Here is a 26739-nt window from a genome sequence, read left to right on the forward strand (position 1 = left end):
TAATGCAGGCGTACAGTTTCTGTGGACATTTCGCATTACGTAAGTACCGTGGTCATAATCAAGGCTGTGATTGCCCCTTCTGTGGAGCATGAAAGACACCAGCGTAGAGCGTGTGGAGCTGAGAGAGCCCAGCTTCTTCTGCTTCGCGTGCAGCTCTAGATTGCTTCGCTATGGCCTAGCGGCTCTGCCACTCTTGCTTCTTCTGGTGCTTCTCACACACAAGGCACTTTCTTTGCTTGTATGGGCGCCGTTGCGCATTCAGAAGTGCTTGAGAGCTCAAGGAATCAGCGGCCCTCCTTGCCGCATTTTTTTGGGTAACTATCTTGAGATCTCCGCCCTGAACAAAGCCAGCCGAGCCTCTCCCTTTCCTCACATCACCCATGATATCATACCTCGCGCCCTCCCTACTCATTCCGTATGGTCTAAGCAGTATGGTATGTTCTCGTCTTTTCCATCAAGGTGAGAGTTGAAATCCATAAACGGTTCTGTAGCTTATGCAGATGAATGCTGGGAGAATGTCTTTAAATACTGTTTGTAAATGCGTTCTGATGTTCGAACAGTGTAAATATTTTAGGCAAAACTGTTGATTAATGCATGTGGATTGTGAATTGCGCTCTGTTGCTACTCACGACATGGTTTCATATGACTGTCTCCTGTTATGTTGATTAATGCATGTGGATTGTGAATTGCGCTCTGGTGCTAATCATGACATGGTTTCATTTGACTGTCTCCTGTTTATGTTGAAGATATAAGACCACCCAATGAATCTCCAAATGGGTGCCCCCATTCAAAGGCTTTCACAAGTCGTCTCAGCTGTCCTGTGACATCCACATTTGGACTGCAGTTCCTTGCACGGGGTCTTGGCATTAAAATGCTTTCTTGAAATTGTAGCTGAATTTGTAGACTCAACTGTCGTTTACGGAGAATGTCACACTATTGCTCAATTACATAGAAGAAAGTGAGATAGCGTGCGCTTATAAGATTTATACTACAAATCTCTGTAGAACAGTTATTTGTTTATGAGTTTTCCGATGGATTTACTTCAATCATGGCTACTTTGTTTGGCATACATAGCAGCACATCATACACACATATCACTTTGTGGTTGTAGATCTGAGATCTGCTTGATATTCAACATTTCATATTAAAGAATAACCAATCATTTTAGGCCTTTTATGGACCATTTTTTGGGCAATGAGTGCATGCATACATGCATTTTGACCATCACTCACAACATAGTACAATCTCAAAGCATGCACTAGAAAAACGAACACATAGCAGTACATTGACATCTTAGTCCCCATCGAGACCTCAAACACAAGTTGTAATCACACTGAATCATTTAGCCATCACATCTAGGCCTCGTTGACCTCTCACAGATGTTCCGATGCACTCAATTCACCATTCTAACCATCATTATCTATAGTTACCTGGAACGCGGAACGGGAACGGTGACGGGCCTCCCTGCGGAACAGGGGAACGGCAAGGGGTCCGGAACGGGAACGGTGCGGAACGGGAGGCATTAAAAAACACCCAAATAATGCAATTTTTAGCGTTATGTGTTTGAACTTTGAATACAAGTAGTGTTAGAGTCCTTTGACTCTAATACTCACAAAAAACATACCATTCCACCTTATTATGGCTTGATTGCATCGCTTGGTGATGCGCGGTCATAGTACATTTACAACAGACACAATGCATGCTTGAGATAGAGAGCTTGAGAGAGGCTTCACTTCTTGAGACCAAGGGAGAGAGCTTGAAGCCTTGAAAATTGAGGGCAAGCCCAAGAGAGAGAGCTTGAGAGCTTGAGGCCCGAGCCCGAGGGTAGAGGAAGAAAGAGAGAGCCTTGAGGCTTGTTGCATTTGGGAAGGAAAGGGGTGAGGGGGGAGCAATTTATAAGGAAAAACACACACCCAAAATCTGCCCCTTTATGCTTTCTTACCATTGCTTCCGTTCCGGGCCGTTCTGAGACGTTCCGGCCCTGTTCACCCCTGCCGTTCTGGTATTCCCTGGTCTGTCGGAACGCCTGGCCGTTCCGGGCACCTGCAACCGGCCGGAACGCCGTTCCGTCGTTCCAGGCCTTGGTAGGGGCGTTCCCTGGTAACTCTGTCATTATCACCCCGATTTTTGAAAAGACATAAAATGTTGCAGACATTCTACCTCATAGATACCCAAATAAAACATATAGTTTGAAATTGTACAACAAATTAATCCCAAACTTTCGAATTTTAACCATAACATCACATATTATGGTATAACATATGTACATATTATATAGCAATCACTTGCCAGAATAGTGTGAGCACATCAATACTTCCTAATTTCAAAGACAAAATGGGTGTCTCTATTGCAATTTGTTGATCTTTGACAAAGGAGTGGCGTTGCTTCTCTCTTGTGTAGCACGCACTACACTAGATTCAACCCTCTCTGAATTGACGTGCACTTTTGGAATGGCCGGAGCTAAACCAAAGCCTCAAGGCAAAGCTCTAACAACTTATGAGTATCTACCAAGCATCAAGATTAGAATAGTTCCTGAGGTTGACCAAGTATTTTTGGACCAGCTTGTCCTTTACTTTTGTTTCCTTGTGTGCTAGGATCTGCTCCGACATAAGAATCTCCTCTATTTCTTCTACCTCAGGTTGCTACTCAGGCTCCCTGTTGGTAGTTGTCCATTGAAAGGTCATTATAGGAAGGGTCCATAGTATCTCGTACTTAGCTGCAAATAAGGCTTTCCCTTACCTTCATCTTTCTCATTATGGCCTTCTCAAGCATAAGAAGCTTTCAATCACCTTCCTTTAACTTCAAGTCATCGTTCTTGAGACTGTTGTAGAGTATCCTTGATCTTGGCAAATGATATTTCTAGATTGTGATGGGACAGCACCACGTGCCAACGGAAAAGAATAGAGTGAACAGACTTTAGACACTACAAAATAACAGATCTGAAAGAGAGAGAGCATCCATTCAAGACATGGAGTGACGGAGTTCCACTCCCAGACTGCAATGGCCCCAAACTGTGGCACCCCTTTCGGTATATTTCTTTATTGCTCCAACAAGGTACAATTGGCGAGCTTTGCCCTGCTTCTCCATGATGTAGAATGCTAGAGAGAGCCAAACCCACTTATAAAAAGGAAGGCCCTTGGCCTACCAAAAGCATGTTACGTGAAAAGCATCTGTTCTAAAAGCTCTAGCCCATGGTCATCTGTATAGCGCTACTGCGTCAATTGATGCCCGGGCAATTCGTGGGTAGGTCCGTACCAAGTTGCCACGTCAACATCTTCTCACGTAATTTGTCATTGGGGGTCTTTGTACGACTTTTAGGCCCCTTGGTTGGGCAGGGTTAGGATTGTGGGTTGCAAGCCCCCGGTCGGCTTTAACAAGGTGGAAAATCTTTTTCTTCTTCTTCTGCTAGGGTTTAGGCCCCTTGATCGAGCTTTGCAAGTTGGACAGATCTTTAGCTAGTGCCATGTCACAATCTGGTGCCACATCACGAGATTGTGACAAATCGTCTACAAAATTACAAGCTTGAAAGGTTAAGTATTTGGTGCACAAGATAGGCAGCTCTTTCTTGCCACTCTCAACTATCTCAAATGGTGCCTTCTTGATGGATGTATGTCTATAGTGTTGTTGCAAGCAAACTCAACCAGGCAATAATTCTTCCACTAAGCAGATAATGTCACTGAGGCCTCAACAGAGTCTCGGGGGGTGCACTATGTAATCATGTTAATGTAGAACGTGAGTTCGATAGGAGGGGTTTTAAAATGCAAAATTTTTAAGCAATTTAACAGAGATACATTAAAATAAGGGGTTTTTATATTCAAATTTGGAAAAATTTCTTAATATAAGGGGTCATTTTATTCATTCAGACATGTTAAAAGAGGGGTTTTTTTAATACCCCACGAATGTATGCTACATACGGGGGTATTGAACGGTGAACCCTTCGAGAACAGAGTATGATCAGCTTTTTAGCACCCCCAAAATGTCAAGCACAAATCGATTGAATTTATTTCCTTCTAGGAAATTTGTGACAAAGGAGTAGAGTGGCTTGCCTCTTTGTCAAAGTCGACGATGCGGAAGCGTAGAGACCAAGGAGAGAGAGAGAGAGAGAGAGAGAGAGAGAGAGAGAGAGAGAGAGAGAGAGAGAGAGAGAGAGTCTCCTGAACCAATCAACCTTGGCAATGAATAATTGAATGTGTATACAATGGAGGCAAGGGTTGCTTATATAGCAATCCCAGTAAATTGCCCTACCCAAGACTTTGACAACTAAGTAAAATAAATACCTAAAAGCCAAAGTAAATAATGGGATCACATTGGGCAGCTCACTTGAGATGCCTGAACTTTAACACCGTCTTTGCAGCTCATAGTCGACATCAATAGGGAGACCACATCGATGAAGAAGCTACCATGGACATCCCAATAGAAGGCCTTGGACTACTGGATACACCTCAGTGTTGCTCTCCTCAATTTTGTACCTGAAAGTAATGCCATCTTGAGCGTCGATTGCCTATGTAGAAACTTTGAACTGTAGACCATACTACGTCCAATAATCCCCATTCGTGAACTGTGAACACATCACGTCCAAAATATAAAACTCTAAGATAATGAACCGTTGGAACACATCCTGTGCATAATCTGACCAACAACAATGAATTGGCTAGCTCATCCATAGTGTTTTAGACGTGTGATTGGTTCCCTGCCAGATATATGTGCATTGAACTCCGACCTACGGGTCCAAACACCAATAACTTGAACTCCAACACAAGGGTCCAAATTAATTATAGGGAGCATGTGGTTGCCCCTCTCTGCCACTCACAAGCCTCTCTCTAGTTGAAGCTAGTGGTGACACCTGTCATTTGACTAGAAATTTGACGTCGAGGCCACTGTGGCCACCGCCACAGGTGCCATGCCGATCTCCTGTGTCAAATTTTACTACCGTAATCTCTGTCCAGCTTGCCTTTGTCCTTGTCTATCTGTGAGTTCCTGCTTTTGCCTTTGGCTTCACAATTTCGAGCCAAACAAAGCGTTGAATTACAATAATAACTGTGGTCGTACCTCTCGGGTACCGAGGCAACTAACTGAGTACTGGTACTACCATGTGTGTCCAAGTGACCTTTGCCGCTGTCCTCTAGCGAACTCCTCCATTTGCTTTTGACTTCACGAATTCGAGCTAAACAAATTGTGCGGTTCCTTGAGAACTGTGCCGTTGCATAGGCCGCTAAATAGATTTCTCCGTTATCTATAGCTTTTGGTTGCTTTTGGTCGTTGTTGTTGGGTCTCGAGCAAGGGAATTCCTAGTTGAAGTTGCAAAACCTGGTATTTCGTACCTTCTCGCACTCCAATAGGCTGCACACAATTCCAAGCTTGAAATAACTCCCAAGCCGCACAAACCACTCTTCTGCTACTCCCAGCTACTATGCACCCTTTGCAATCCCTCTGTTCAACTCCAGTTTCCCCGCCCCGCAAGGCTTTGCTCCCAAGGCGCAAAATCTCCAAGCTGATCTGATCTACTTGCCTCCAAGTTGCTCCTTACGACAGTCTGACACTGCCCTTGAGCCGGTCACTCCAGACGCTATTGGCGATCTCCCTCGATGCCATACAGTTCGGTACTAGTCCCTCACTTTGAAAAGGAGGGGATGTCACGTGCACATCTAACCCTATGTGTACGTGGCCAAGCTACTTCATGACATGAGTTCAGTTCAGTTAGATTAGGAAGTGTTCTGACACTTTTGTGAGTCTGTTCGCAGACCGTGCATGTCCAGGCACTTAGAGTAGATGCATATCCTTAGGTTGCACACAACATGATCATCAGATTTCCATCAGAACCCATCAGGAGCATTTTTACAATGCATAGACCTATTTTTCCTATTTTAGCCAATTTTCACTTATTATTTTTAAGTGACTTTTGTTGGGAACTAGGTAGGGCAATTTTGATAGCCAAGTATATAAGAAAACCCAAAGCTAGCATAATATGGCAGAAGAGGTAGTAGGGACCTGACATCCAACAGTGCATCTTCTCAGCAAGACCCCCCAAGCAGTTTACTTAGTGTTTTCTGCAAGGAGACCCCCGATTCAGCCTAACGTTTTTGCATAAAGAAAGCGAGCGTTTTGCATTGCAGATCAGCCCCGGCAGTAGCAGACTACAGCAGAAGCCTAGCGTTTTTGCAGCAAGACAACATTCAGCCCTATCGTTTTTGCATCAGCATGACACCCTAGCGTTTTGCAGATTCTCCGTGACGGCCTCAACATATGCACCAGCGTTTCCAGTTTTCAGTATAGACACCGCTGTAGAGCCCCCGAACCTCGCAGATCTCACCTTCCCGCAGAGCAGATCCTTGCCGCACGGGCAGATCCACCGAAGTTTGCAGATCCAACCCAGAAAACGCAGATTTCAGAATCTGCGTTTTCAGCGCATCGTCGTCATCGCCGACGTCATCAACATAGAGTCAGAATTCAGCTCATAAAGATTTGCAGATTTCAGCCATTAGCGTTTTCAGATTTCAGCCCGTCTCGTTGTCGTCCTCTTCGTCGTCGACATCGTCAGTAAGTCCATTGCATTGTAGAGATTTGTGCAATCAATAGTAGACCGCTCTCGCTCAACTTATGCCGAGAATGCTTTTTCACTTTGATTTAGGAGTTTTCTAAATTTTTTTTGAGAACATGTTTGGTGATCCTGTTTGGAATTTGTTTGAAATGGACGGGACCTGTTTTAAACTTGTCTTGGTGCCGATCTGAATTGTTTGACTCTGGTTTTAATACAAGTTTCAATGCTCGGTGATTTACTCCCGGGTGGAGTAGTGAGAAATGTTGTGTTGGTACTGTCTGAACCTCAGAATGATGCAGACGGGATGTCTGGGAAGCGTTTTGTTGTATGCTTGGAAACCTCAGAATGATAGGCGGAAATCAGTACGGCCTGCCATGTTAGCATGTCAGCACGTTTTTTGGGATTTCGTACAGTTGTCCACGTCATCAATCTGTGACATACCCTCTCTTTGAAAGAATTGTAATCGCCTTGGATTACGCCTTCAAAATCAGACATAGGCCATAAACCAATTCAGTAGACAGTGCCTCTTAAGTACCGACACACTAGACGACACAAATCCAACACTTGCACAAAGACGACAGTCACTGAACATCAAATCACATTCAAATCAAATCACATAGAATCCATAGAGATCTAGGACCTTGATTCTTGGCAACGTGTTTAGCAATCGCACCTAGATCCACACCGGACCAAACTAATGTCGGATTAACTAGTGCTTATTGCGATCATGTCCATCGAATCTCAAGACCGAAATACTGCAGTCTTTTTGTCTTTCAAACCTGCACTCAAACACAATCAAATGAGTGAGCACAAAAATCAGATTCATTTTCGGGAATTCCAGTTCACAAATCATACACTTAGTTCATACTGAACACAATGTTTCAATCATTCAGTCTAGTCATCTCATCCGTCCAGAAGCCTTGATGCACCTAGATCCCTGTGTAGCCATCTTATCCCTCGAGAACTCTTGATGCGCTCACCACAATATCCAGTCATCTCATTCATTTAAACAAAATTCATCATTCTTATCTTGAATAGTGATCGGGTTTCACTCATGAGCCGTCATTGCTCCCAATTGCATTCATATGCAAATTCCTCACTATCTCATCCTCAATTTCACATGTTATCTGTACACAATTTCTTCAAAAAAATAATAATTTCACATATAAATCAGAGACATCTTCGAGAATTTCCATTTCAAAGTTCTTTTATAAAGCCATAAAGCAGAATACTGTCAGCACATCAGTATCCCTTTCAGTTTGCTATCCAGTATCTGTTCTAGAGCGAGTATCTCCTTGTCCAATTCTATTTTAGTCTGTCGGTCATTCTCATTCTTGTGCCTTTGGGGCAGCGCGTATATATATGTTGTCACGTGCACATCTAACCCTATGTGTATGTGGCCAAGCTACTTCATGACATGGGTTCAGTTCAATTAGATTAGGAAGTGTTCTGACACTTTTGTGAGTCTGTTTGCAGACCGTGCATGTTCAGGCACTTAGAGTAGATGCATATCCTTTGGTTGCACACAACATGATCATCAGATTTCCATCATAACCCATCACGAGCTTTTTTACAGTGCATAGACCTATTTTTCCTATTTTAGCCAATTTTCACTTATTATTTTTAAGTGACTTTTGTTGGGAACTAGGTAGGGTAATTTTGATAGCCAAGTATATAAGAAAACCGAGTGCTAGCATAATCTAGCGGAAGAGGCAGCAAGGACCTGACATCCAGTAGTGCATCTTCTCAGCAAGACCCCCCAAGCAGTTTACCTAGCGTTTTCTGCAACGAGAACCCCGATCCAGCCTAACGTTTTTGCATGAAGACAGCCAGCGTTTTGCATTGCAGATCAGCCCCGACAGTAGTAGACTATAGCAGAAGCCTAGTGTTTTTGCAGCAGGACAACATTCAGCCCTAGCGTTTTTGCATCAGCATGACACCCTAGCGTTTTGCAGATTCTCCGCGAGGGCTTCAACCTATGCACCAGCGTTTCCAGTTTTCAGCAGACACACCGCAGTAGAGCCCCCGAACCTCGCAGATCTCACCTTCTCGCAGCAGATCCTCGCCGCACGGTGAGATCCACCGAAGTATGCAGATTCAGCCCGGAAAACGCAGATTTCAGCATCTGCGTTTTCTGCTTGTCGTCGTCGCATCGTCGTCATCGACATAGAGTTAGAATTCAGCAGATAAAGATTTGCAGATTTCAGCCATTGGCGTTTTCAGATTTCTGCCCGTCTCGTCGCCGTCCTCATCATCGTCGACATCGTCAGCAAGTCCATTGCATTGTAGAGATTTGTGCAATCAATAGTAGACTGCTCTCGCCATAGAGAGTGGGGCCCTTCAAGGAGGGTTTGACAACTTGTCTGGTGTCGTATTCTTCTCTCTCTATCTCTCAGTCTTAGTAGTTTCATGCACAATGTTTACCCACTTTGTTTGTGAACATTTGCACTCTCTCACTAAAGGAACGGAAGACTCTCCCTTCCGTAAGTAAAAGGAACCTTGAGCACAGATCGGAGCACCCATCTTGAGCAAAGTTCAACATTCACTTCCGTTGCACCTTACATTGGTATTAGAGCTTTGGCAGTGTTCTGTACCAGTCAAGGAAAGAACCACATAATATTTTTTGCTTGTTGCGGTCTCACGTAACCCAAGTCGACTTGGGCGTGTCGTTTCCTAATCGTGTTTTTGAAGAGTGACAAGAAACTCAAGAAAGAAGGGCTTGTCCAGCCTCCCCTTGTTTCTCTTTTCACTCATTGAGAGCGGACCGTGCACTTAGCGGCCGGCCAATCGACGTGAGGTGGGAAAAAGCAACCTTGGTGTGAGCGCAAGGTCGCCAAGGGGTGCGCCCGCAGAAAAGAGAAGAGCTTAGGTGAAGAGAAGATCCTTCTCTAACATAGATTGCAAGCTACAGAAGAACCTCAAGACTCCCAGGAATCTCAAGAACCTCAAGAACCCAAGAACCTCAAGAACCGCAAGAATCTCAAGAACCTCCAGAACCCCAAGACCCTCAAGACCCTCAAAAACCTCACGAACTCAAGAACCTCAAGAACCGAAGAACCTCAAGAACCGAAGACCCTCAAAAACCTCACGAACTCAAGAACCTCAAGAACCGAAGAACCTCAAGAACCGAAGACCCTCAAAAACCTCACGAACTCAAGAACCTCTAGTGCCGGTCTTATTAGAGTGTGGATAGTGTCCACCCAAATGTCCGCAAGGATGTCTACAATAGTGGACGGTACAACACTGAGAACGTGGCAGCAACGAGCTCCCCCATTGTTCCACAACAAATAGCATCCAGTATGCCTCATCTCGGATCTAAGGAGCATCATGTTGCGCTCTTGCTCTAGCTATCATACTCAAGGTACCCATGAGATACCTTGAGGCGTTCAGCATAAATACTGGATCCGTGGTAGATCCCTTACAAAACAAATGATTGCCAAGACAATGCCTCGACAACAAGACTGCTCCCCACGTAAGAAAGCCAAATTAAGAAGGATCGCCAAAGGCAGTGGTTGGGAGTCTCCACAATCCTACCTGTACAGCGTATACATAGAGGAATGTTGAAGGCAACGGGTAGCAAGCAACAGCTGGTGCGTAAACTTTGCAAGGTAGCAGCAAGCGCGTAAACTCTGTAGGGGAGCAACTGCCACATAAATTCGCACAACATAGCTGACGAACAACACACAGGAGGCGGGCAGCACACAATAGGCGTGAAGCAAGTAGCTGGTGGTAGCGTGCATCAACGACTAGCAGTTACGGTTAACGTGTGCAATTTTCAACGACCAAAGTTACGTCCGGCAAACACGTTTTCATATGGCAGGTTCGCCCTTCGTTACGGCCAAGCTCTGTGTGTGTGTGCGCACGCGCGTCACGAGGACGTGGCAACTGCTAACCTTAGTTATTGGTTTCTTTCCAATGATTTTTGTTTTATTTTTGAGACCCTCTTTTTGAAGTTGCAAATGGTCGGACATTGTATGGCCAATGTGAACGGTAGTGTCACCCGCAGACGGGAACTGAAATTTGTATAGTAAGAGGATGTCTAGACTCAATACAAGTTCATGTAGGTTCCCCCCGTCGCACTTAGCAAGTTGGTGGATACTAGGCTCGACTAGGATTTGAAGGTTGGCTCCATTCTTGAGTGACTTGACACATCAGCAATTTGCGACAGTTGTTCCTCGAGCTAAGGAGAAAAAGAAAACCCCTCAGATTGCAAAAATTCCAAATATACCCTAGTATCTATTTTTGTTGGATTTGTTGAAAATTCTCTAATCTTTATTCCTTTTTGACAATTGAGATTCGTTTTGTGAATTGGGAATATGGGTCTGAAAAGTTAAGCGGTGCTAAACAGTTGTGTCCATAAAGAGCTTTGAAGGGTGACATTCCAATGCTTCTGTGTTCGGAAGAATTGTAAGCATATTCTACTAAAGGAAGATATTATAACCACTTCTTTGGCTCTTGCGAACAATAGGCCCTGAGAATGTTCTCAATGACTTGATTTACTCTTTCAGTCTGTTCCGTTTGGCCATGTGCCTCGTATCCAGTTTTTTATTTTTCCGTTTAATGCCTACGGGCCTGCTATGTAACATTGATGTACTTGCTCCCAAAATAGGTAAGATTTGGGCATTCTGGGAGACTTTTAGGTAATAGAATCAGCCTCTTTTCCTTACACGCGCGCACGTGCACACACACACACACACTGAACCCGGCCCGTGGGGCGGTAGGCTTTGGCTTTCACCCAAAATTCTTTACTTTAGACACACACAGAGAGAACGTGCAAAAGAAACCTGTGACAGGAATTAACACTTAAGCACACACACGGCTCGAAAGCTAGAATGCTCCGAGCAGACGTCGACAGCGTTTTTGCATCAGCATGACACCGTAGCGTTTTGCAGATTCTCCGCGAGGGCTTCAACCTATGCACCAGCGTTTCCAGTTTTCAGCAGACACACTGCAGTAGAGCCCCCGAACCTCGCAGATCTCACCTTCCCGCAGCAGATCCTCGCCGCACGGTGAGATCCACCGAAGTATGCAGATTCCGCTTGTCGTCGTCGCATCGTCGTCATCGACATAGAGTTAGAATTCAGCAGATAAAGATTTGCAGATTTCAGCCATTGGCGTTTTCAGATTTTTAGCCGTCTCGTCGCCGTCCTCATCATCGTCGACATCGTCAGCAAGTCCATTGCATTGTAGAGATTTGTGCAATCAATAGTAGATTGCTCTCGCCATAGAGAGTGGGGCCCTTCAAGGAGGGTTTGACAACTTGTCAGGTGTCGTATTCTTCTCTCTCTATCTCTCAGTCTCAGTACTTTCATGCACAGTGTTTACCCACTTTGTTTGTGAACATTTGCACTCTCTCACTAAAGGAACGGAAGACTCTCCCTTCCGTAAGTAAAAGGAACCTTGAGCACAGATCGGAGCACCCATCTTGAGCAAAGTTCAACATTCACTTCCGATGCACCTTACGTTGGTATTAGAGCTTTGGCAGTGTTCTGTACCACTCAAGGAAAGAACCACATAATTTTTTTTGCTTGTTGCGGTCTCACGTAACCCAAGTCGACTTGGGCGTGTCATTTCCTAATCGTGTTTTTGAAGAGTGACAGGAAACTCAAGAAAGAAGGGCTTGTCCAGCCTCCCCTTGTTTCTCTTTTCACTCATTGAGAGCGGACCGTGCACTTAGCGGCCGGCCAATCGACGTGAGGTGGGAAAAAGCAACCTTGGTGTGAGCACAAGGCCGCCAAGGGGTGCGCCCGCAGAAAAGAGAAGAGCTTAGGTGAAGAGAAGATCCTTCTCTAACATAGATTGCAAGCTACAGAAGAACCTCAAGACTCCCAGGAATCTCAAGAACCTCAAGAACCCAAGAACCCAAGAACCTCAAGAACCGCAAGAATCTCAAGAACCCCAAGACCCTCAAGATCCTCAAAAACCTCACGAACTCAAGAACCTCAAGAACCCAAGAACCCAAGACCCACACGAATCCAAGTTCCTCGTGAACTTAAGAACCCAAGACTTCAGTGTACGCTCATTACCCAAAGCGGAATGGATACTTCGCATGGAGGGAGCAAGGAAGTTGCGAAGAAGAATTTTCCCCACCAGAGGTTTTTCCGACCCTCCCCCTTCCCCATCTACGCCACGGATTGCACCAAATCCTATGGAGGCTTTGGTCAAGACAATGGTGGACATGATGAGACAAGAAGAAGCGTGACACGAAGAAAGAATGGCAGCCTTAGCGTGTGAGCGCGAGTAAGCACGCTTGGCGGACGAAGAAGAAATAGCAGCCTTAGAGCGTGAGCTCGAGCAACTACGCTTGGTGGCTGTAGAAAGAAAAACAGAATTGGATCGCGAGCAAGTTGTTCATTCTTCATCGCTTATTTCTAATGTGCAGGCGAAGATTGAAAAGAATCCGAAGAAGGGGACTCTCTGGGTCTCTTCTTTTCCAAAGCATGATGAATTGCATGATAATGATAAGCATGATGACTTGCATGATCAAGATGTGATTATTCACGAGCATGATAATTTGCATGATGAAGATGTGATTATTCACGAGCATGATGATTTGCAGGAAGAAGCTGTAATTGTTCACAAGGATGATGGTTTAGTTGATACTTTTTCTAGTGAAGCTAACCTCATTGCAGATTCGATAGATCACGAAGAACCGATCTTGGCTCTTGAGTCGAGGTCCAAAGAACCCCCACATGAAGTATTATGTGTTCGAATGATTAGTCAGCACGCATTGTTCGAGCGTTTTATTCGTGATGCTTTCCTGTTCTTTAGTCACCGTCTTTATGTGATCCCTTTCATAGGCATGACATATGGTACGATGAACATGATTCACTCATGAATGAGCATAGATATATGCGGATTACTCATGAAAAGAGAAAATGTTTGTATTCAAGGAATTCATATTACATATCTCATCCTTGGCATGACACAGAAAGAGCACAAGAAGGATTGAGCATCAAGCATAGGAGGCATTTTCATTGTGATTTGCCATAGTTGATTGATTTAGATCAGAAAGACAAGTTTTGATTCTATTGTTTGCATGTGTTTGATAAACGGTTTGGCACTCCGTCTCTTTGTCCATCTGCATTGCATGCACAGTTTTTTCGAAAGAATAATATTTTTCGAGTCACTTTACATGAAATGGATATGTTCATGTTTATGTGTTGGAAGTGGTTTCAGGAATTTGCATTCTCGGAGATTCTCGAAGAAGGTAAACGCATGACTATAGACGAAGTTGAAGCATTGAAGGAGCCACAAATGACTTTGTGTCGCTTTCGATGCGGCCCAAAGAAGCAAGCGTTGCAGAACTTTATGAAGTTCAAGTATTGCACGACCCACGCATCAGAGTGGGCCGGCGAAGAGTACTTTCCAAGATTCCAGACGCTATTGGCGATCTCCCTCGATGCCATACAGTTCGGTACTAGTCCCTCACTTTGAAAAGGAGGGGATGTCACGTGCACATCTAACCCTATGTGTACGTGGCCAAGCTACTTCATGACATGAGTTCAGTTCAGTTAGATTAGGAAGTGTTCTGACACTTTTGTGAGTCTGTTCGCAGACCGTGCATGTCCAGGCACTTAGAGTAGATGCATATCCTTAGGTTGCACACAACATGATCATCAGATTTCCATCAGAACCCATCAAGAACATTTTTACAGTGCATAGACCTATTTTTCCTATTTTAGCCAATTTTCACTTATTATTTTTAAGTGACTTTTGTTGGGAACTAGGTAGGGCAATTTTGATAGCCAAGTATATAAGAAAACCCAAAGCTAGCATAATATGGCAGAAGAGGTAGTAGGGACCTGACATCCAACAGTGCATCTTCTCAGCAAGACCCCCCAAGCAGTTTACTTAGCGTTTTCTGCAAGGAGACCCCCGATCCAGCCTAACGTTTTTGCATAAAGAAAGCGAGCGTTTTGCATTGAAGATCAGCCCTGGCAGTAGCAGACTACAGCAGAAGCCTAGCGTTTTTGCAGCAAGACAACATTCAACCCTATCGTTTTTGCATCAGCATGACACCCTAGCGTTTTGCAGATTCTCCGCGACGGCTTCAACATATGCACCAGCGTTTCCAGTTTTCAGTATAGACACACCGCTGTAGAGCCCCCGAACCTCGCAGATCTCACCTTCCCGCAGAGCAGATCCTTGCCGCACGGGTAGATCCACCGAAGTTTGCAGATTCAACCCAGAAAACGCAGATTTCAGAATCTGCGTTTTCAGCGCATCGTCGTCATCGCCGACGTCATCAACATAGAGTCAGAATTCAGCACATAAAGATTTGCAGATTTCAGCCATTAGCGTTTTCAGATTTCAGCCCGTCTCGTTGTCGTCCTCTTCGTCGTCGACAAGTCCATTGCATTGTAGAGATTTGTGCAATCAATAGTAGACCGCTCTCGCCATAGAGAGTGGGGCCCTTGGAGGAGGGTTTGACAACTTGTCTGGTGTCGTATTCTTCTCTCTCTATCTCTCAGTCTCGGTACTTTCATGCACAGTGTTTACCCACTTTGTTTGTGATCATTTGCACTCTCTCACTAAAGGAACGGAAGGCTCTCCCTTCCGTAAGTAAACGGAACCTTGAGCACGGTTCGGAGCACTCATCTTGAGCAAAGTTCAACATTCACTTCCGCTGCACCGTACATGTCCTTGTTCCCCACAATCAAAGCACTTCCCCGTTTTGAGGTATTTGGCTTTCTGTTCCTCTGTCAGTTGGATACGTGAATCTTTCTTTCCTCTTCTTCTGTCATCATTTGTCGAAAGTTGATCTGTTGGATAAGTCAAGTTACTTGAATGCATAGCAAACCCTTGCTTAGCATGTCCCATCAGTTGTTGTATGGACTCAAATTTCTGTAATAAGCGGTAATCTCGTATCGCTTTGGGAAGTCCACAACAAAATCGCTCGACTTGTTACTTAAAACTGCTCTAAAGCTTGAAAAGGTATCAAATTTTAGTCCATGTCCACCCTCTTTGAATTCTTTGGTTTTTTTGCTCTTATCCTCGAAAAAGTCGTATTGATTGGCTCTATAAAAGTGCTTCTTCTTTGAACAAAACATCTGGTCATCATAGTCCGAACTCTCAGAAGAGGATGAATCCTCCTCAGAACTGTCTAAAAAATTTCGAAGTCTTTGGTGGGATCTGCTCTTCTTGGCCTTCTTCTTTTTCTTACCGTGTCTCTAAGTCTTTCTTCGCTTCCTCCTCTCTCGGTCCTCATCACTTGAATCAGAGGAGCTATCTGAATTGTCAGAAGAGGATGAGGATGAACTTAAAACACCCTCAAAACGTACTCGCTTCTTTGGCTTTTGTGCATTTGCAAAAGAAGACTGACTACTCAAGTAATCGGAGTAGTCTACTCCCTTGCTGCGTCTCTTCGAATGCTTCGTGGTCCTCAATATTTGATTGACTCATTGTTCTATGACATCGGCAAGTTCATCTTCTGTGTACACCTGTGGGCAGGTGGTTTCTTCAATGCTGACTTTAAAGGTGAGTTGATGGCTGTACGCCACCGAATATGCATTTCGTCGATCGGATGCTTGGTAAAAAATTTTGCATACTGGGGATTCTTCGAATATTGGAGCATCTGCTTAGCACAAGCACGTGCCCAGAGGTATTGGCCCCAAAATTTGGCGCTCCTTTCAGTATTTATTTTTATATTAATGCTTGAGCAAAGTACAAAGTCCGAGGGTCCTCTTTGCTCAACTGCTCGTCAGCAAGTCCAAGTAGGAGAGGGCCCTGGGTTCATATTTAAAGGCCCATGGCCTCTCCAAAAGCAGTACATCAAAAAGCTTCAAACTTAAAAGCTATTGGCCCAAGAGTTGCCAACGAAAAACGCGAAAATCCCTATGCTCTGCCACTTCAACATTTGCCAGCGCATTTTGCCAAAATCCGTAGGGCCTACCAAGTCAGCATGTCAACGCGTTTTTCGGTATTCCGTACAGCTGTCCATGCTATTAAATTGTGATATTGTCCCTCGGAATGACTCTCAAGAAATTTTTGAGCTAACTTGAGTTGTGCAAATTTACTTTAATTCCGGACGATTACTCTTCTTTCAAGAAGGGGGTTTGTCACAGACTGTTGACGTGTCAAGCCACTGAAGACCTGAACTGACTTGTAGATCTCGGCCGAGGGGCCTAAACCCTAGTAGCAGTAGAAGAAGCAAGATTTCTCACCGACTTACTGATCCTCGCCGAGTGGGGGCAAATTATCAAAGAGAGTTCTACCAACTTTTGGGACCCCGTCCAATGGGGCCCAAGGGACAAAAGGCAGTAAAATAAAGTTGGATACTCTTTTTTGTTGGCACCTAGTGCCGGTCTTATTAGAGTGTGGATAGTGTCCACCCAAATGTCCGCAAGGATGTCTACAATAGTGGACGGTACAACACTGAGAACGTGGCAGCAACAAGCTCCCCCATTGTTCCACAACAAATAGCATCCAGTATGCCTCATCTCGGATCTAAGGAGCATCATGTTGCGCTCCTGCTCTAGCTATCATACTCAAGGTACCCATGAGATACCTTGAGGCGCTCAGCATAAATACTGGATCCGTGGTAGCTCCCTCACAAAACAAATGATTGCCAAGACAATGCCTTGACAACGAGACTGCTCCCCACGTAAGAAAGCCAAATTAAGAAGGATCGCCAAAGGCAGTGGTTGGGAGTCTCCACAATCCTACCTATACAGCGTATACATAGAGGAATGTTGAAGGCAACAGGTAGCAAGCAACAGCTGGTGCGTAAACTCTGCAAGGTAGCAGCAAGCGTGTAAACTCTGTAGGGGAGCAACTGCCACATAAATTCGCACAACACAGCTGACGAACAACGCACAGGAGGCGGGCAGCACACAATAGGCGTGAAGCAAGTAGTTGGTGGTAGCGTGCATCAACGACTAGCAGTTATGGTTAACGTGTGCAATTTTGAACGACCAAAGTTACGTCCGGCAAACACGTTTTCATATGGCAGGTTCGCCCTTCGTTACGGCCAAGCTCTGTGTGTGCGTGCGTGCGCGTCACGAGGACGTGGCAACTGCTAACCTTAGTTGTTGGTTTCTTTCCAATGATTTTTGTTTTATTTTTGAGACCCTCTTTTTGAAGTTGCTAAGTAGAGAGAGGCCATCAGTCACCTCTATAACATATGCCCTCCAACTAAAAGCCAAGTCAGCAACTGTAAATCAAGAACCGAAGCCACCAAAAGCCACCAACGATGAAGATGATAGCGAGCAGCTACGAGAAGCTCAATGTCGAGTAGATATTTGCCAACTGGTAAAATCTGACAACAAGAGGTGATGGAGAAATAGAAGGGAAAGAGCAATTGCATCAGGAGGATGACACGAGGTGGGTAACAAAGCACTGCACCAAAGGTGACAAGGGGCTTTAATCCAAAAGAGCAAGCACTCCACTTGCTAAAAGTGGCTCCTCAAGACCATAGCTGGAGCGGGAACTTCTCGGAGGCAGTGTAGGAGTCTTTGACATAGCATCTAGGTGGAAACCGGTTGAAGAAGCTTGGTAGAGAGAGCTGAGATGAATGTAGCTGGCCAACCCGAACAAACAAACCATGAACAAGCTAGAACTAAAACCAAAACCCCAAACAAACAACCCAAGCCAACCAAAAGAAGGGAAAAGAAAGCAAAACAAGACAAGCAGAAACGACATTGCACCATGCCTGTGTCTTTCATTGATGATCACAATGAAAAGACATGGATATGTGTACTAAAGAGTAAAAGTGATGTGCTTGACTCATTTAAGAAACTTAATGCATTTGTGACCACACAAAAAGGACTTAAGTTCAAAGCTATGAGGACGGATAATGGGGGAGAGTATCTATCACGTAGTTTAACAGAGTTTGTGAGATGAATGGCATTAAGAGGGAATTGACAGCCCTTTTTAATCCATCATCTAATGGTGTGGCTGAGAGATATAATCTCACAATTTGTGAGAGAGAGATGCATGTTGTCCACAACTTATCTCCCTCAAGAGTTTTGGGGAGAGGCTCTTAAAAATGCAGTTCATGTGCACAATCACTCTCCGAATCGTGCGTTAGATAATGGCATCCCTGAAGAGGTTTGGTCTGGCAAACCAGCTTCATATGACCATTTACGAGTCTTTGGTTGCGATGCATTTGTGGATGTGCCTGTTGATTAGAGGACCAAACTTGACATGAAATCTATCAAGGGCATCTTCATGGGATATGGAGATGAGAGAGAGATGGGTTACAGAGTTTGAATACCTCAGTACAGGAAGATAATATGCAGCCGAGATGTAATTTTCAATGAGGTTAAGTTGCTGAAAAATGCTACACATGTAAACATTGACAAAAAGAAGGTCAAGTTTCATCATAATCAACCAGCCATAAAGCCACCTTTGGCTGAAAATTTGATTCCTTTTAATGCTGAAAATGAGCAGCAACCCATTGTGCAATTGCTAGGAGAGGACAACAAATAGATGCACAAAATGGGATTATACCACATGACCAGCTTGCTGAAAATGAATTACAGCAGCGAGGTAATGCTGAAAATCAGCCACCAATTGATGATGTGCACATTCTGGATAATGTAGACTTGTTGTCAGTCAATGTAGATCATTGGGTGAGGAGGTCTACACGTGCTAGAAGGCAACCAGAGGGGTTTCAACCATCTATGGATTGCATTTTGTTGACTGATGAGGGGGAGCCTCTTACATTCAAAGAGGCCAAGTCTTGTGAAGACAAAAGTAAGTGGGGGACTTGCTATGAAATCTGAGATGCAATCATTTTATGCAAATAATACATGGGAGCTTGTGCCTTTGCCCAAAGGTAGGAAAGCTATTTATAACAAGTGGGTTTATAAGGTCAAATGTGTAGATGAAAAACCCAAGTACAAAGCGCGTTTGGTTGCTAAGGGTTATGCACAGAAGGAAGGCATAGACTTCCAAGAAATATTTTCACTTGTGATGAAAATGACTACGCTCCGTGTTTTGTTTGCTTTATGTGCTATCTTGGATTTGGAGTTGGATTTCATGGATATGATCACTGCTTTTCTACATTCCCGACTTGGATGAGGAGCTATACATGCAACAGCCTGAGGGCTTTGTCATTCTAGGGAAAGAGCATTTGGTTGCAAACTAAAATGCAGCTTGTATGGGCTGAAACAAGCCCCTGGAGAGTGGTACAAGAAGTTTGTTACTTTTATGCTTAACCATGGGTTCAAACGTAGGTATGCAGATGACTGGTTTACACTAAAAAAGCTCCTGATGGTAGTCTTATTGTGCTAGTCCTATATGTGGAAAATATGATGATTGTAGGCAAGTATAAGGAAACTTTGAATGCTTTGAAAAAGGAGCTGAGTTCAGCTTTCTCAATGAAAGATTTGGATGCAACTGAACATATTTTGGGCATGCGCATTGCAAGGGATAGAAAGAAGCGTCTTTTATTCCTTTCTCAAGACAAGTATATCAACAAAGTACTTGAGCGATTTAATATGGCTGATGCTAAGCCTCTTGGTGTGCCTTTACCACCACACACAAAGCTTAGCAAGCATGATTGCCCAAAAGATGATGCAGCTGCCCATGCTATGAAAAGCATTCCTTATGCATCAGCCTGTGGTTCTTTGATGTATGCCATGGTTGCTACGTGATCGGACATTGCTTATGCAGTGGGAGTTGTTAGCAGGTTTATGTCTAATCCTGGCAAACCACATTGGGAGACAATAAAGAGCATTTTCACGTACTTGAAAGGTACACATGACACATGCATATGTTATGGAAAGGGTACATTGTCAATGCGGGGATTCTGTGATTCAGACATGGCAAGAGATCTTGACACTCGGAAATCTACCTGTGGTTATGTCTTTACATTGGCTAATGGAGCTATTTCTTGGTGTTCAAGATTGCAAAAGATTGTTGCATTGAGCACTACAGAAGCTGAATATATTTCTATCACAGAAGCTTGGAAAGAAGCCATCTAGCTTGGTCGGCTTGTTAGGACTTTTGGTCTTCCAACACATGCTGTGATTGGTTGTGATAGTCAGAGTGTTGTATGCCTCCCTAAGAATGCCATGTTCCACGCTCGTATTGTCACAAACTGGTGACGTGGCATGGCCATGGACACGGGGCAGCAGAGCATACACACACATACCCCGGTTGGCAGCACCGAAAAATGCGGGGACAAGCTGATGTGGCAGTCTTGATAATTCCGCTGACAAACAGTACGGCAGTCCTGCCTTTTGCGCTACAGTGCTGACGTGGCAAAGTTGTACGGAATTCCTCTTTTTGCGTTGTTGTACGGAAATACCAGATTTACGTTGGCTGATTTTTGGGAAGCTTTTGGGCCAATTGCTTTATTTAAGAGGCTTTTAAAATCGACTGCTTTTGGGGCTCTGTTTTTTGGCATCCTTTGTAAACTTATAAATAAGTGGGCAGGGCCTTCACAACTCAGAGCATCTGGACGCAGAGTCTGAGAGTGAGCGCCTGCCTACTCTCTTGTACTTTGAACACAGATTAATATAAATAAAAATACCGAAAGGGGTGCCAGTCTTTTGGGGATTAACTCTAGGCACGGAACTCCGTCGGGCCGTGTCAAATCAATTGTGAATTGTGAACTGTTTTAAAGTGAATCTCTGCTGTGTCGGGGTAGAATCTTGACTTGAAGTGTCCAAGCTCGTTATAGTGGTATCAGAACGCAAAAAGATTCTTCTTCTACGGAGGATGCGATCCTTCTTACAGCGCACAGCTTTTGGGAAAGAATCTTCGTGCCCCGACCCCGGACTTATTAGCCACTCCCACCCTTCATACATCGCGGATCGGGCGCGTTCCCGTCTTCATCGCTCTGTCTGACAGGCCATAAAGCCATTACAAATCCCAGCTTACACACGGGTTCTGGTGAAGAATCAGACAGAGATGACACCTCTCAGAGGGAAGGCAAAGAAAAGTTGAAGGTCTGGCACGGGAACTGAAGAAAAGAATGAAGATTTGGGTATTTTTTTTTTCCGGACAAGTTTGCGAAAAAAGGAGTACAAACCTCAACTGCAGATTCGCATGTGTCAACAGATTGATTAAGTACTCCAGGAACCCGAGATTTATAATACACCTGAAGAATTACCCGATTGATATGATTTACTCGAGATGGCGTGTGGCCATTGCTTTTACTCTCACGAAGGGAGTAAAGCCAAAAGGACAAACGAGTGGAGAAAAGCAGAACCTGTACTCGCAGAAAGACATGGACAAGCAAAGCTTCAGAAAGGGCAAGAAAAAGGCAAAGAAGCCTAGATTTTGCCCAGTTTCTGAGAGTTTTACAGAGGACTCATCCTTAGATACTTCGGACTCCGACAATCACATATTTTATGCAAAGAAGAAACATATTTTTAAAAAAGCCAACCAATATACGACTTCCTCGAAGATAAAAGCAAGAATGTTAAAGAATTTAAAGAAGGTGGATAGTCGATTTGAATTCTTTTCTGGGTTCCGTGATGCTCGAACATGGTGGTTCACTCTTCTACTGAGAAACGAAGCTCCGGTTATATGGTTGAAAGGCTTTTTATTTCAACCTGGCTGACTCGGGAGTACGAACGAGATATACGAACTGCTTCGAATCATCTTCGGATGGCCAAGGGTGATTCTTTGGACGCTTATTGCGAGAGATTTTGGAACTCTTTCCTACCAGCCTCTTTATTTATGAAGGTCTTGTTTAAGGAACAAATTGAGCGGTTTTGCTGCGGACTTCCTACAGAGATCCGAGACTACTGCTTGGAACAGAAGTTGAATTCTTTTGAAGAATTGATGGGTCATGTAAAACGAGGTTTTTGCGATACATTTGGGGAATTTGACTTACCCCAATGATGAGATCTTGACTCAGAGAACCCAACAGACCTCTCACAATGAAAGTAGAAAGAAAAGAGTTCCCAGAACATCGAAAAGAATGATACACGTCCCCGACAGACTCATACAGAAAGGGTTATCTATCTCAAAGAGGGGAAGTGTTTTGGATACGGGGAACATGGGCACATCTCCGCAAAGTGCCCCAAAAAGGCATAGCAAGAACCGATTGCAGACAGGCCAGAGAGTTCTAGAGCAGCAAAGGAATGTGGTAGAAAAGGCAGATGAAAACAGAACTGGCACCACATTGCGTGGGGCCCGGACCGAATCAGATGAACGAAAGTACAAACTTTGCCGCACCTAGGGCAAAGTGAAAGAACAGGAAGCCCTCATTTTTCTTTGATGCCTATGGCCCCAGGCCTCTATAGAGATAATGGCAAGGGGTCCCCATGCCTCACGTGAGTCCTGACTCAAGAATAGCTGGTATAGATCGTGCTCTAGTCGAGCCAAAAATGCCCTCTTTTTCTGCCACACTAGGCGTCGGAAGTCAGTCAATCTGTGACTATGTGTGAGTGATGTCCCCCAAAAGCACCTCCCTTTGAAATCTGGCTCTTGTCTCGGGGCATTCCTCATCATACCAGATGTTTTGGGGCATGCTCCCAGAACGCCGTCTCTATCATCTTTAGTCAGGCTGGGTGTGCGGGTAACCCTCTACTGCCGCATTGTGCAGTGTCTGTGTCAGTATAGTAGTAAGTCGCCTTGGCTTCTCAGTGTACATGCGTCTGTAGATCCCATCTATGTATACAGAGTTCGTCTCTCGCGTGAAGCTGTAGCAAGTAGGGGTTGCTACCCGTAACCTATATGCCACTTTAAACTGAAAAGATATTGTCATCCACACAAGGGCATGATCTACTGCCACACCAACAGGTCTAGGTCCAATCGTGAGGTCTTGGATACTAGAGATGAAGCTCGGTTGTGCCATGACATAATCGATTGTGCTGGCTCCGTGTCTGTGTGGAAAGCATGTAAAACCTCCCGCAGCGGGAAATCTCTTTAGGCCATTCAAGATGGCCAGTACATGTGTAGTCTCCATCAAGTGTCGTCCATACTCAATATGCTCCACATCTTGTGATAGTCTAGACAGGCCCGTCTCTGCAACATCGAGCTCCCTCAGCATCTCCTCTGAAGTATCATAAAGTACAATACTGTCTGGTGGTGGGCAGTCCTACCATTGAAGTTCCCTAGGATGATAATGTCACCATCTCTAGAGAACTCCCATATGCCATCATTCAAAATAGAAAAGAGAGGCTGTCCTCTGGGTGGTGCATATACTGATGTACTTGGGGGAAAGTAGCAAATAGCAATGTAGATATATCTGCTTGTCTCTACTCTCAATCTCACCCACATGTACCTAGCTTGCTCATCCCTACAGGCTATATGTATCAATGGCTGCAACTCCTCCCTGAATAACATTGCCACTCCCCCTGAGCCCCGCCCTTTGTGCTCTGGCCGTGTCTCCTGTGTGCACGCTATCTCCCATCTGTATCCATTGATGTGAGACATAGGCTGCCCATGGGCGTGATGTGTCTCATAGTAAAAGATGATGTCTCTCCCAGTAAAACTATCCTCAAAAGCACCCACACCAAGGCGCATAGATCCATTACAGTTCTAAGTAGAAACTTTGAATGTGGTCCCACAGATCTCGCACCGTCACGTGGAGTGTCGCTCCAATATCACCAGTCTTCCATCTCGGTAAAAGGCAATCTTACCTTTTTCCCTTGCTGCTCTTATCTCTGGCATTATCTCCTATATATGAGCGATCTGCGAGAGGGTAAGGTCATCCCCAAGAAAGATTTTCGTCTTCTTAAGAGTTGGTCTCTTCTTCAAAAAGTCCTCCTTTCCATGGAGGGAAAACGAAGGATGAGTTCCCTTTCTTTCGAGGTTTCCCCATTGCTTCCATTTTTCTTATTGCCCACTCTCCAATCTCTCGTGTGCATCGGTTCATTCCCCCATTGTAGTCATGAGTTCTTTAACCTTTTCATCCACGTTATCTTTGTCTTTAAGGCCACAAATCCTCACATGTAAAGTTCACACGTCTTCTTTGCTCCTCTTCTAGCGTCAGGTTAATAATGGTGGGTGTCGACGTTGTTTCCTTGCCTTTTCCTTTCTTGGCAACCTCGATCCATTTCTCGGCCTTGTCCGCTTTCTGTTGAGTCTTTGTAATGACATCCACCCAAGAAGTGGTCATTTCTTTATTGGTCTTCCCCCTCTTTGATGGCCCGCACTTGCTCTTTAATCGTGTTGAGTTCTTCTATTAGTGAGGGTTGTAATTCTCCCTCTTCAAGTGTGTTTTGGAATCGCACCTCGGCAAGCTCTTTTGTAAGTAGCACAATCTCTTCATCTTGGGCCGTCACACGATCTTCCAATGTGGTTATCTTGCCTTCTTGGACCAGCACGCGTTCTTCGACCCCAAGAGGTTGCAGGTGATCTTGTTAATGGTCTCGGCCATTTCTTCTTTGCGCTTTTGAATGGCATCCTCTAAAGGGTCAGATTTGTCATTCTGCTTCTTCATGCTTGACCTGTACCACGCCTCAGCGGGTATGCAACTCAACTCAAAACGCTGTGATCACTGCCTCAAAGGTCCATACATAACCCAAGCTCCAAAAAAGCAACTCCACAATCCACTGCGGGCAATAAGTCTCAATGCAAAAAGGTGTGGGAGAACATGCTCCAAAAGCCCTGCTCATAGAAACCTATAGGGGACCCCACTGCTGCTGTGTAACGAGGAGTTAACCTCCCTGCAGAGCGAAACCCTCGCTGCTGACCTGAATGCCACGAACAGCTCGCGGCCCCCTGCTGGGTTGGCGCATGGCGTTGAACAGTGCATTTCAGTAGATGGGAAAGCAAAAGAGAGATTTGACACACATGAAAAGATGTGCCTTGCAAGTGATCAAATCAGGGGGCAAATGACGTGTAACTCTAAAACTGCCTGTCATTTTCCCCTTGATATGTGATCGCATTTAATAAATGATGTTTCACAAGATCTCATGGAACCTCAAGCGTGGAACATTTTCCAGTAGAGAAGGCTGTTTTTTATTGGTTTAAATTATGATTGTATAAGTTGACAGCATCCTCCTTGTTGAAAAGGGTATTTGAAGAAAAATATTTTCTAGGTTAGGCATCTGTGGAAAATTATGTCCGACTGTGGGGATGTCTGAACCAATTTAGTAGAGGGTCTGAATGTAAGATCTTGAACTGAGCTTGAGTTATTTCCTTTCTCAGATTTGGTGGGTGATCATGTGAAATTTGTCAAAAAACAGTGTGCAAATGGTATAGAATTCTTGTTTTACATAAAATGTAGGTACCTACCTACAGCAACAAACAGGTATCGGTGGAAATTAAGGAAACAAATCACATCTACTTTGGAAGGGATTGTGAAAAGGCGCTTGAGTCTTCCCAGTGATGCTTATGGAAGTGACTTGTTGGGATTAATGCTCTCTGCTCTTAGAGAGGGAGGCCAGAAGAATCTTACAATGAGTTTGGAGGAAATTATGGATGAATGCAAGACTTTTTTCTTTGCTGGGCATGAGGCAACCTCTGTACTGCTCACATGGACGGTCATGCTTCTTGCCAACCATTCTGAATGGCAAGAGTGAGCTCGGGAAGAAGTTCTTTCCCTCCTTGGCAGCAGGCACCCAGATGCAGACTCGTTGAATCATTTGAAGATTGTAAGTTCTAATAAGATTTACACGCAGACATTTGTCTACATTTTTGGCCTGACGCATGTGTGGTTTTGGCAGTTAGGAATGGTTTTACAAGAATCCCTACGGCTGTATCCACCTGCTGTAAATACTTCTAGTAAAGTCATCAAAGATCAAAAGCTTGGTGGCATCTTAATACCAAAGGGCACTGGATTGACTATTCCTATTCTGCCTTTGCATGTTGATTGCAAACTGTGGGGTGCAGATGCTCTTGAGTTCAATCCTCTGCGATTTGCGAATGGGGTCTTGAACGCTTGCAAACATCCATCAGCTTTTCTGCCTTTTGGGGGTGGTCCGCGAATTTGTGTTGGCCAGAACTTCGCCATGATGGAGGCCAAGATTGTTCTTTGTATGGTCTTACAGAAGTTCCGATTTCGGGTTTCTCTGGGCTACAGACATGCGCCAATTACTCAGTTAACTTTACAGCCAGAATATGGTATCAGATCTTGCTGGAGCCCCTTGTTGTATAGTGAAGTAGGCAGAGTGTTCCAGGCTGGTTCCAGAGCAAGTGATCCATGGTGATTCCGTAGCAAGCAACCCACTATATTGTGCTTATACACCCAACCTGCTGAAAAAGATGAAAAAATAAAGATTTGAGCTTCTTGTATTTTTCATTTGAATTCATGAACATGTTTAAAACTGTCAATTTCTTACCGAAGTAAA

The 26739-nt window shown here is 44.5% G+C and overlaps 1 pseudogene across 1 annotated transcript; it reads left to right on the forward strand.

The window, feature by feature from the left end:
• Window positions 1–26739, forward strand: LOC147461442 (cytochrome P450 709B2-like; annotated as a pseudogene). The gene is made up of 3 exons (XR_015187595.1): window positions 1–459; window positions 25677–26043; window positions 26116–26739. The product of XR_015187595.1 is annotated as a cytochrome P450 709B2-like (transcript).

Source organism: Adiantum capillus-veneris, chromosome 3 (genome assembly GCF_014529385.1).
Source record: "Adiantum capillus-veneris isolate H3 chromosome 3, ASM1452938v2, whole genome shotgun sequence".
Taxonomy (NCBI): Eukaryota; Viridiplantae; Streptophyta; class Polypodiopsida; order Polypodiales; family Pteridaceae; genus Adiantum; species Adiantum capillus-veneris.